This window comes from Falco peregrinus, chromosome 3 (genome assembly GCF_023634155.1).
Source record: "Falco peregrinus isolate bFalPer1 chromosome 3, bFalPer1.pri, whole genome shotgun sequence".
In the NCBI taxonomy this organism is placed as follows: Eukaryota; Metazoa; Chordata; class Aves; order Falconiformes; family Falconidae; genus Falco; species Falco peregrinus.
In genome coordinates, this window is record NC_073723.1 from 7918046 (window position 1) to 7931204 (window position 13159).

Genomic DNA, 13159 nt, shown 5'->3' on the forward strand with positions numbered 1-13159 from the left:
AAATGCTTATATTTAATCCAGAAAAATACGGCACAAAAAGTGGTGGTGTTTTCAGTATTTATTAATATGACAAGCTAAGCAGATGAGACTGATTACCTTAGACTTCAAAAACAGAGAACCATTCTGCAAGCGAAGGGAGGGCGACAGGCTTTAACAAAAAAGCTCTCCGTTTGCTGTACCCTCCCACCGCATTCACTTGCAAATCACTGTGTGCTTGGAAAAGCCTGCGCTTCCCTAGTCTTCAACCTTCCCAGGGTAAGTGCTGCGGCTCCATCAGCAGCGCCTCGCTCCGCTCTTGTCCTCGGAGGGAGAGTGAGTGTGTGCGTGGCTCTGCATGTGTGCATGTTGCGTATGTGTGCTGCTGGTTGTGGTGTGTCTTTTTTTTTTTTTTTTTTTTGTCTTTTTTTTTTTTTAATCAGGAGCTCTGAATGAAAGCCAGTCAGGGGGAGAGCTCCCCCTTAGCTTTGGTTCCTGGCTGTCCAGAGTTAAGCGATGCTGGGAGAAAAAGCCTGAGTTAGAACCAAGTAGGATCTGTCTTAGAAAATAACAGGAAAAAAACAAACAATAAAAGGACTGTAACAGCTCGGTTTTCAGTTTGGTTGGGGTGGACACTACTTCACTTTCTCAGAACCAGAGTAAAAGGTAGGAGCCTTTATTTTATTTCCTTAAGCTCTTTGTAGTTGTTGTTATTATTAGTATTATAGCATAAACAGTATGGTGTTTAATGCAATGCATAGAATTGTTCTACTACATAGAACTTTTTACATTTTATAAATATGCTTCACGAGTAATGAGACAAGGGATAGGAAATAACTGCTGTGTATTCTCTCCTCAAAGTAAACAGATGTTGTATTTGTTCAAGATTGAAACACGAAGCATTTTATAATTTTTTATTCATTTTTTTCCTCCTAGTAAGCAGGCTATCTTTTGAGCAGCAGTTTCCATCTGTATTCAGTTCTTGCAAATTCGGGGGGGGGGGGGGGGGGGGGAGTGGGAGCAATACTACTTGAATTGAAAAAAGCACAATGTATCATAGTGTAACTGCTATGAACGTAGCATGAAGCACACATGTATGTGCCCTCACTTTCTGTATACCTGTGTAAGTCTGTTACAGCTTTCACTGCTATTTATTCTGCCCTGAACTGAATTTCAGAATAATTATATACACTCAAAGCAAATGCTTCTTATGAAGGAAATCTCTGTGGAGAGGAATAGCAGGGTGGATTCAGGCAATATTTCAAATTCTTTGCAGAGCTATATACACACAAATGGGGAAAATATTGCCAGGTTTGACATTTCAGTAAAGGGGGTTGGGGGGAAAAAGGAAAAGGTGGAGGGAGGAAAATTTCAGTCTGCACCTGTGTGAGCATTTATTGCCACTGCTGCAATAAAATCCATATTTGATGTGGTGTTAAATTAATGCAGCACAATGCAAGTCTAAATCCATGTTCCCAACTACTAACTATTGACAGCATAGTCAGCTGCATTAGAAATTTGCAGTATGCTAATATTCTACATGATATTAGCTGCAGCTGTAAAAATCTAACAGTCCTTCAGCTTAAGAGAATGCATCTGCACGTGCAATCAGTGACAAATAGCAACGAACATTTTAAAAGTGACCTATCATCTCTGTTGCTTCCACACAAATGGAGCTGTTGCCTGTAATTTTCATCTTTCATTTCAGTAAAAGCCTCTGTATTACTTCAACAGCACACTTACTGCTTTAAAGGTATTTTCCGACTTACACAACTTGTTGTGTATGCATATGCATATATGAGTGTGTGATCCCACGGTGTGGGGAAGCAGGTTTGTAAAAAATTGTGGTGGTTTGTTTTTTTGTTTGTTGTTTGTGGTTTTTGTGGGTTTTTTTCAAGATATTAGGCTTTGAATTTACATGGTGATATTACTGGAGGGGGAAAGCAGGGAGTGGGAGACTGGAAGATACTTCTGAATTTCTAAATCTTTTTTAAATATGCTATTTATAGGAATATTATGAGTCTGGTACAAGCATTTATTGAGATTTTCCAGTTATTCAAACTTTTATATTAATTGGTTATTTTTTTTAATGTAATAGTAGTCTGTGCTATTTTAGAGAGATGAAAGAATGAACTTGGGGAACTGGGAAAGGCAAGTAGAAAAGAAGCTATCTTTCTCAAGAGTTGAAAAACAGCTTTTTAGAGTCAATATGGGCTTAGCAAGAGAGGAATACTTCTTGAATTATAAACTGGTAATCTAGTTTGTGCCTGAGGGAGTTTTCTTATATTTTTATATACTTTGTTAAATAAAAGTATGAATGAAGAGGTCATTTCTGTAGTAGTTTCTGTTAATTTTAGTTTAGCTTTATGGCTGTGTGTTGTTCATGTGCTGTCAAGATGATTTTGTACACTTAAATAGGGACTCTGTAACATCTGAGGAGTGATGATTATATTTCAGCTTGAAACTACTGCTGCTGATCTGATTTTTTGTTGCTTTGGGTAACATTGGAAAACATGTCTTGATGGCTTGCTTTGCCAACAGTTTATAATGCTTTGTAACAGTTAATGGGAAAAAAAACAACAAAATATGTCTTAAAGCCACTGTATGTAGGACCTTCTATGTTCTCAAATGGTCTTGATGGCTTTGCATTAGAGTTAACAAGTGTAAATATACTAGAACTTTGTATTTGTATGTTCTCAATAGATAGGATCTGTGAAGAAACTGATGAAATACTGAAATGTGCTCACAGTGGATCTGTGCCTAGCTGTATTTGCAACTGCATTAAAAAATGTTTTATGTCAGAGTAAATGAGCTCATTATTAATTATCTCTTTACATTTAATTATTGTAAAAAAATTACATTTATTCATAAGATACATATCTATACATGCACACCAGTATACAAATTTCGGCTAAGTAATACAAGTTGTTTTCAGCTTGTTAAATAATTAACTCTAAAAGGCACAAAAGATTAATTTGACAATAATATATACCTCTGATTCTGAGAGGGTAATCTCCTGATCTCTGTGTGATTTCCCAAGAAAACATGTGAGTGAAACGCAGCCTGTCTCATCTGCATAATTCAGCGCAGGTGACTGTGTTAACCGTATTTACAGCCAGATTGCAGGTCATAGTACAGTTTTATACCTCGTAACAGCCACTAGGTTGCAGCACTGGTGCAGGGGGTCAAATTAAGACTGAAGTACCATTGAATGGTGGCAACGGGGTGAAGTTTCGGACTGTTATAATATTATATTTTTAATTCATTATTATCACTTGTCATCAAGTCTGTAAACGCCAAGACTTATTATTGGGACTTCACAATATATTCTTGTTCCTAAATTTGAAAAAAAAAATCTGCTGTACAGTTAATTCTTTGGTATTATGTGACAGAAATGGAAGGAAGACACATTCTGCCCAAACAATCAGGGTTTAAGAAAAATTTTGTGAGTGCCTTAAGTAAACCACATAAATAGACATTTTGTATTACTATTGTATTTGCTGTGGGTTTTTTGATAACATACTAATTGATGTATCATTTATTTTAAAGGAGGAAAATTGAAATTGAGAAATAAAACTTCTTTTCTTATGAGCAGCTTAAGTATGCCAAAGTAAAACATTATGAAGGGTGACTGCACGTAAGGATGCCATACCACAGCACATTTTCAATTGCTCTGAATAGTATGCGTCTATCAATGAAAGCTCATGCAAACAGTTCACTGAAATCTTGATTGACTATACAACATGCACACACTGCACATCCTACATCCTCAGGTCTACTAATGTGAACAGTTGCTTTTTGAAAAAAAACCCATACTTCCTCTACTGTCCAACTTCTGGAAAAACTTGACGGCAAGAAACAACAAAGAAATAATGATATTCTGAATTCCGTCCTGAACTAAATGTTCCTTAAACCTCTCCTCAGGCCAAGAGGAACTCCTATGTTGAATACTGCTTGCTTTTCCCTCCCTGGACTTAGAGCTCTCCAGCTCTGAGCCCTTGTCATGGCAACTTGCCTAACTTGCTGATTTCTGTGGGTTAGCAGCTCTACAATAGAGCAATAGAAAATAATCCTCATCTCTGGAAAGCTGAGTGTGGTACAGTTATCAGGCTGTATTACTACACACAGAAAAAGAATCATCTAGACCTGAGCACTGTTTTTTCCTTTGTTCTGTTTTCATCTGGTGGGAAGCCAGAACACCACCCAAATGAAGTTGGTTATACAAGCTTATATATTCTGTTTACTGGCTTATTAGTCTAATTTTTAATACAGGGAGGATTTGTCAAAAATCGGCCAGTTGAAGCTTTATACGTATTTCTTCATACATGCAGTCTTCCTGATTATTAAACATCAGTTACCTCAAGTGTGTGTATGTACAGTAGAGGCAAACCAGCAAGCAGAATACTGTACAAATTCTCTCTTAATTTATATCAGCTTTTTATTTGTTCACTTTTTCTGTAAGGTCCCACTACAGTTTCTTGCTTCTACTAACCTAAACATAGATAATATTTACCTCTTTTTCATTAAGTGTGTCCAGGAGGAGGCATAAAGTTCTAGCAGTATCTCAGAGGTACTCCCCAACTTGTACTGTCACAGGGCACCTGATCTGGGATACAAATTCAGCTCTGATAGTTGGAAGTGTGTAGTACTATGTACCAAAAGGCCACATCAGGGGAATATGAAGACTTAGGAAATTAATGGGATATAACAAAAAGTAACATGGCAGATGTCCTTTTTAACATCGTTCCCATGTGCACATCATTCTTCACACAATGTTTTTGGGGGTTTTATTTGTAACTTTATTACAGCATCTCTTAAATGCAACTCCAAGTGAACTTTGAATCACACTTCCAACAGTAGGAAATTATGTAAAGAAGATGGTGTTTATGTGAAGGTAATGACTCAAAGAATGGATTGAGAAGACATGTTTCCAGAATTACGTTGCCCAAGAGCTAGAACTGTGTTCTTCTGTATTTTACAAAAATAAAAATAATTTCAAAATATTTTCTCATTAAAAACTGTTTATCATGTGCTATATGTTTGTTTTATGATTTTACTGTTACTATTCCATCACCTGCCACATTACAGATTGGATTTATTGCATTATCCTATTTCAGTGCTTTCCATTACAGCATAAAAAACATGACATACCATCCCTTAGCCTGATCAGATCATGATCCTTAAAAATGAATGCAATCTTTATGAACTCTGCAGTGCTATAATATCCAGATTTTTAAGACATAAAGAATAGATACCAGTTTAATTTACAGGACTTATAAGCAAGGCTCAAGATGCAGTGTCCAGCAGGACTGTTATTTTTTTTTCCCAAAAACTTAACATCAAATTAAAATATAACTGAACTGCTATTGTGTGCTTGTGTCTACCGCACTTCAGTAGTTCACATGGTACTTACACCTGTTTGATGAAAAGATTATCTTGTTAAATGTTATGTTATCCTAATAGTAAGCACAATTAAAACAGAGATATACCTGTGTCTAGGAAATTTAGGTGCTCTGCATTCTGTAATTGGTTCCTCTAGGTATCACAAATGTACAGCTGTTTAACAGATGGAATTAAGAGAATTTTGTATGTAGACTTTCTTGAATATGTTTCACATTTTACATATAAGACAAACTACATGGACAAAATCTTTGAGTTTTTAAATAAAGGTGAGAAAAGAGATAGGAATCCAAAGTATTTGTACTTATTTAGTGGTAATATTCAGGACAGAAGGAGGATGGTCAAGTTTATCCTGCTTCTAAGATTTCTAAGAAGAAATATTCCCTAAAAGTATGAATTCCTTCCTCTTACAAATAGTCACCTGCCCTTTCCTGATGCCTTTTTTGTGGTGAGTGGAACTGGGACCATAAATGCACATCATATCTGAGACACAAGATTCAATCAGTAATGTTGCTGTGTGTACAGTGTAAACATCCTTGCCTCTGTCCCTTGTCCTGGGCAGTGAAATGTCCAGGGCCAAGGCTTCTGTAACCCTGCAAAGGTCTTTGTGCTGGTGCTGTTACCACAGATGTAGACCCCTAAAAATGAATCTGGGCACCATTTTGAAAATAGGTGATGAAAGATGAGGAAAAAAAGAGATCTGTTCGTCACTCAGGACACTGAGATTTTCCTGACTCGGTCCATGTGGTTTAATAAACATAATTTATTTTTTTTTCCTGATATGGTTATCATTCACATAACGTTATCTTAACAATACTGCCCCTCACTAGACCTTAAAATGCTTTCAGATATGGTCTTGACAGGCATATGGGCTTTAATTATGAACTGGGATTGTAGTGTCTTTTATCTACAAGTTCCTGGTTTTTGAAGGAAAGACTGTCATCTTTTCTGTGTGTATCTTTCTGTGCCACTGGTAGAGAGGAAAAAGGGGAGAAACACATACCTAATGTTCTTGTAATACTATTCACAGTTTTCAGTCAAGACTACTATATTGAATTCTTTCAACTCTCAGGTTGTTTTCTCTGTTTTTTAAATATATGCACTTATATTTTCATGTTCATTCTGATCTTAAACATTAGACAAAACTTGACTCTTCCTATTTGGGTCCCTCTCTGTTTTCTGGTACATAATGAGATTCCTTGAAGACCTATGGATCCTTTTCATCTGCATATTGCCAACAAATTAGTGAAAAGCAGGCTTAAATATCATCAATTTCTCTACATCAGGAAAATTCTAAGTAATACGTTCACTGGAAGTATACATGTAGTAATTAGATAAATAAGATTTAATTCTTAAAACAATGTGGGGTGGTTTTTTCACTGTTGAGGCTACTCAGATGACCTGGATTCTCAGTAGCAGACTGTCAGTTGTTAGAAGTAATTGCAATACGAACCCCCAGAAACATAAAAAGAATACAAAGAAGAAAAAAAAAAAAGTAGAATGTGTTTAAAATAAATTAAAAAAAAAATCCCCAAACATGATGAACTGAAGCAGGAGAATGTCCTGCATTAAATTGTAAGTAATAGTGCAGACCTCAGTTTATGAATGAGTTACTGGGGCGCAGCCCGTCATTTTACAGCTATATGAAAAAAAATTGCTCACTTCTAAGAGCAGGAAACCAAGACATTTTATTCTGACATGAAAGACAGTTTAAGACCTGCTTAAGCATATTACACCCAGGTTTCCTAAATATGCTACTGCCTCCCACTTCCCAAGGCCAAGTTTTAAACAGCATTTTTGTCTCCTACTTCTGCTTGGGATAGTTTCCACAGGCTTTTGGCAGAAATCTGTAGTGTCCATAAAAGAGCAGGACACAACACTGTCAAGAATACCATTTCAGTGAAGTGTGATTTTTTTTGTTTTTCTTCTCTGTTGGACAAAGTTTTTTGAGTAGAAGTACGGTGGTCATGGTCAAGATATCACTGAAGCCAACATGTTGATTAAAATGAGTGAATCAAGCTCCAGACATACTACGTACGTTTCGTTATTTCCATGACTTAACACTTACGGGCATTTTGTTGCAGTTTGTGATTAAGAACTTAAAAGCATATGTGTTATGTGTTACTGGATCTACTTTTTTTCTGGTTGTTACATCTGAAAGGCAGATAGATGTATTTTCCTCTGTAACTTTTTTCTTTTATAAAATATATACTTTTTTCCCTTGCTTATACAATTCCTTCAAATTTCTTTTTTTGAGTGATTTCCAATGAAGTAGTACCGTGCTTTGACTAATTGGAGAAAATCTTTTCACCTTTAGAAATGTATTACTTTTTAATTAATTTATATTATTTAGACAGTCTTTAATCCTTCTGATAATCAAAGAAGCTGATCTCTTTTCTAAAATCAAAGTATGTATGTGGAATATATATACAGAATGGAACATTAAGATAAAATCATACATTTCTTCTTTCTATCCTTGACTAGCAAAGCATCTGAAGCTACTCTGAAACACAGGCTGTTTGGACTATGTCCTAATTGTGACTTTGTTTCCTCTAGCTTTTTATTTGAGGTCAGAATAATGAGAATCAGAAAAAAAAAAAAGATTAACTGAGACATAACGTGTTATAGTAATAATCCCATTAAAGTTCTGATGAGCGAAAATCTTCAAGAGAATTTAGGAATCTGTGATGTGAATAAGTAAGTTCACTGGGCCTGAGCTATTCTAAACTGGATATCTAAAAGTATTGTGACCAACTGGAAAAATCAGTTGTTTTAAGATCTGAAATGCAAAGTTGTGTTTTTTTAAAAAAACCCAACAGTATAATTACAATTCATTACATTCGGGGTTTAAATTCTACTTGTTATGCTAGTGTTTTAGAACAGAACTTACAAATAGCCATCTACAAATGAGGTTTTTGGGTTTTCGTTTCTAACACCACCCACTTAGCTGTAGTTAAACACAAATGGTAAAGCTCAAAGTAGTTCAGCCTTGTAAATTGCAGGACCAAGAAAACTTGTGTTAACACAACAGTAACTTCTTCCTGAATTTTGGGTTATGTACAATCAGGAAAGGAAATAACCACATTTTCCTTCTTCCATGGCTTCAGCCATCAAGACCCAAGTAATAAGTTCTTATGATGTAGGGCTGGAAGTGGATTGCTGTTTGGACCACCTATGAAAGTCAGGTCCAATGGGATAAAAGCAACCTAGGTGGATCAGTCCGCCAGCAGCTAGTTAAGCTCAATCTCTGGAAAAGTACCTGCAGTCTTCCTTACAGATATACATGACTGTGGGGTCGCTTTAGTGATGTGACTTGTTTCTTGTTGCTCTGGGTATGCTGGTGTAGAGTCCATTCCTAGCTTTAGCATATTAAAATCCTTTTCACTAAAAAAGGCCACACAGGTAAAACCATGACACCTCAGCACTAAAAAAAATGATTTCTAGACTAGTCTGGAAGTTATTTTGTTATCGTTATCATGGATTAAAACTGGATTATTGGTTACTGGGACAATAACATGAAAAAATGTGGTGTCATAATGGCATCATGACTGCAAAGAAAAATACTTTAAAGCATTCAATTTTATTTAAGTAAACAGAATACATCTCAATGATCCTAATGTGTAATCAAGCTGACTTCTTAAGGGTGATCCATTAGTGCTTTAAAATACATGAGCTAAAATGATGTACAGAAAAAAATATTTGAAGGTAGTTTAATACGATTCTGTACAATCAGAAATACTGGCAACGAAAATCAGGATAATACTGACACAAATATAATTCTTTAATAGTCTTGACATCGTTCAGGGTCTTTTCCCTTTAAAGGAAACAATTATACTGACATAAAGAAATTTGCTAGTGAATTACTAGCTTTATGTTCTGAAATGTTCGGTTGCTTTCTGCCTGAAGGCTATGAACAGTTTTTTAATAGTTGCTTTGTTGGATTTTTTTTTTTTAATAAATAAATGAAATGTGTTACATGAAATAATTATGTGTAGCAATTACGATTTGAAACTTTTCATCCCCCACAAGGCTTTAAGGTTTTGGTTTGGTTTGGTTTTGTGCCGTTAGTGCAGTCTGACCTGTTCCTATCGTAATACTGTTCTTTGTGAAGGATGAGGTTTTGCTGTGGGAATAGAAAAGCATTTATTTGACAGTGAGGTATCCTATAAGCTAGAAATACAGTTTCTTCAATATTTCTTACATTATATACCACACAGCTTTTTTAAGAGTTCACTAAATTTGGGATCAACTTTTTATTTTGATAAATTTTCCTTTGGGAAAGACTATAAAGCGTTGATGAGTTTGGAGTTATTTTTTCTTCCGTCTGTTTAGTTTTTATTCATACATTTACATATGTTCTCACTTTGCTGTCATCAAAAGGAAATATATCATTCCAAATGTTCACTGCTTGTTCATCGCAGTTTGTAGGAAACTTTAGCTTCAGTAAATATTTTTTTCTCCATATTCATTAACTCTATAGTAAGTCTTTGAATTTCAGCAGTTTGTCAAAATAAGAAGAGTGTCTGCAACTTGCTAACCAAATAAAAAGTCAAATGTTGATGGAATTTCTTGTGCAATTCCCTGAAGTTTGTTCATTTTTTCAGATGGGAACCTTAGAATGCAGGTATTTTTAATCTTTTGGTGCCATCTTGTGGCAAGAGGGTACTCTTCTAGCCCACAGTTTCTATGCCTACAAGCAAAATATCCTGCTTTGGTGATAGATATATATGTATGTTTTTTTTATAGCGACTGTAAAATAGCAAACCAATTTATGCACAGGACACAGTTCTCTTTGGTCACTTCTTTTTTAAAAATCTTTTCAAGTGCATTGCTATAAATATTGGATTAGAGAAATCTCGCAAAAAATTTACTATAATTAACACATAGACCCAGATTTTTAATCTGTAATGCATTAGATCTCTGTAGAATACTTAGATACTTAACTAGTTTAAGGCAATTGTCAATAGATTTTTTTTCTGTGTTACTGTGCTAGATCTCTGTAGAACACATTAATTCTCAGCTAGCTCAAGGCAATATATTCACTTCAGCATCCTGTAATGTGTAACAGAAAGCCAAGGTCTATGCTATCATTCTTGTTTTTCATTTTCTGGTTTTGGCTTGGGAAAATTCATACCGGCTTGCATCCAAAAATGCAATAACAGCAGGAATGCTGTTGATTTTCCTGATACTTTCATTGGGATTCAGCAAGACGAGTGGTTTGGTTCTGTGCTAAATAAATACTAGTTTAATACCTGCTTTTTTGGACATAATGCTTGTAGATGTCTGCATTCAGTACAGATCACATTCTTGTTCAATTTCCTAAGGAGTTTTCTATGTGATAGTCCATATTTGCTTTCTTATTTATCTCGGACTTCCAGTCATGCTGTAAGTTTTTAGATGCAAAAATATTACTCTCTGTCAATAGCTGGAAAAGAGAAATCAAGACATCAGTCCTGCTTTTACTTAAGCCAGTGGTTGTCATTCTTCCAAAAGTAAGGATGAGGGGGGGGGTTGTTGTGGTTTTTTGGGGGGTTTTTTGTGTTTTTTTTTAAAGACATTTGTTATAGTCTGGTCCAAATAACATCCTAATATCTTGTAATCATTGAAGATTAACGGCAAATTAGGACTTTGTGTGTTGTTATAATACCTTTTTACAGACAAGGAGTATGAAAGCACATAAAGATTAAGCTCTTGTACCTCAGGGCTAGAAAGCAGACAAATTTTGAACTTCAGTCCAGTACTATAGCCAGAAAAGAAAAAAAAAAAAAAAAAAAAGTAACAGTATATTCTCCCAGCTGAAGAAAGAACTACTATCAATCAAAATGAACACCAAATGAAAACACTGTTTAAGATCTCACCTCTGAAATGTAAGTAGTATTCCAGTTGGCTATTCTTGCAATGTCAGATACTTCCATCACCTTCTGTAAGTATGACCAATACTGCCTTGTTATGTATTGTATGCTTTCTAAACTTACACAGAAAATAAACATATGATAAGGACAAGATAATACAAGAAAATAAACACATGATAAGGACAAGATAATACAAGACATGTTTTCTAGCAATTAGATGGTATATATTAAAATGATAGTCACTAGAATGTGTTTTTTAATAGGCAATCACTGGCTGAGGTACAGTTGTATGCTGTACCAGCTCATGACTGTGATAAATCAGTCAACACCTGAAGTGTTCTTTTTGAATGGTTAAGAGATTGTGTGATTTCTCTGGTTAGGGTTAGCTGAGTTAGCCAGTGATAAAAATCCATTGCCTATCAGCAGGAATAGAGAGAAGAATCACAACGTTAATGTAATAACATACAGAATTTCAACAGCTTTGTACATATATATGATGGTGTATTTGTTAGAATTTTTCCTTCTGATCAAGAGTAAAATACTCTTGACACTTAACACATTCTCTTTTTTTCTGTATCTTTTGGTGCCTTCTATAGCGTACTTTGCCTACAAGTTTGAAGTGGTAGGTGAATTAACTAAAAGAATTGCAATTGCTCATTCCAGTGAATTCACATGGTGTCAATTCTCTTACAAGGAAGACAAACCTAACTATGTGTCAGTCTCTTTATGGAAAGGTGTGAAGCTTAAGATGGGACTCTAAACAGTGTTTGTATAAATAAAGTTATATTATGACATATATAATATGCTAATAATAATTACACTGAAATCCAAAATCTAATTTACACCTTTGCGATCCATATAAAACCAGTTTCTATATCCTTCTATGATTTGTTTTCTAGGCCCAATAGAGACATTTTATAGAACTACAATTTCTGGGCCTGTTAGAGTTTATAATTTCTTACATTAAAAAATAGTCAGTATTTAGTCATTAAACATTAATTTCCGTCATTTCAGGGTAATCTGTGAATGGTCTGTAAAAATGGAATTTTATAAAGCTTTATAGAAAGTTATTTAGCAAAACAGCATCTTATCTTAGTCTGAATATGCATGGCACTGTAATATTCATGTGGTTACATTTAAATCAAATTGAGTACAGAATATTTTAAAGAATGTTCAAGAGGGGGAAAGTAGAATTTTGTTTTATAATATGAAAGTGGTGGTTTAATTTTTTTTTTTTTTTTTATGGGGATTTAAAATATATTAAGTTATAAAAGATGCATGTAAGGCAGCCAGCATGCTTTACCTGAAACATGGAACAGGACAGGCAACAGATCAAGCAGAGATACAGAAATATGATGTAGCACATCGTAAGTTACCAAAGGGAAAGTCTTCAATGAGATGTGGTTGTGTTTATGCAGTGTAAAAAGCAGAAAGGTAACTGTGGTAAGTCAATGGATGTTGTAGAGGAACATACAGAGAGTTTCTTTGATTGATACACATACCTGAAGCACTTCAAGAGATGAAGTGAATGCTTATATGAACAGAAGAGTTTTGAAATTTGGAGAGAGAGTGTTGAAAAGGTTGCATCTCTTAATTCACATGAGAATGCGCTGCACTGGCTGTCAAAAAATGGAGGAGGAGCCCATTTGCAAAAGAAGCATGATATTCAGTGATAGAAGAAATAATGATTTAGCCAAGGATTTGAGCAGAAATAGCATTGACATGAGATTAAGAGAATTTATAGACACTGTTATGTGAAGAGGGATGTAAAATAAATTTAAGGAATAACAAGAAAATGTAGATAGTTAGGAAAGTGCCCTGGAAAGATAAATAATTCAAAGTTTCAATGTCTCCGTGAAGTTAGAGAGGGAAGAGAAAACATGATCAAGTAAAGTGATTAGTCCTATTTATGGAGTTCCAGAGGGGGAAAG

General features: G+C 35.0%; 1 protein-coding gene across 1 annotated transcript in view; it reads left to right on the top strand.

Moving 5' to 3' along the window:
* The first annotated feature begins 424 nt into the window (after positions 1-424).
* CDH10 (cadherin 10) overlaps positions 425-13159 on the top strand; it is a 102784-nt gene continuing 90049 nt past the window's right edge. Inside the window, exon 1 of the mRNA XM_005236169.3 lies at positions 425-642. The gene's annotated coding sequence lies outside the window, so the exon portion shown is untranslated. The remainder of the gene's footprint in view (positions 643-13159) is intronic.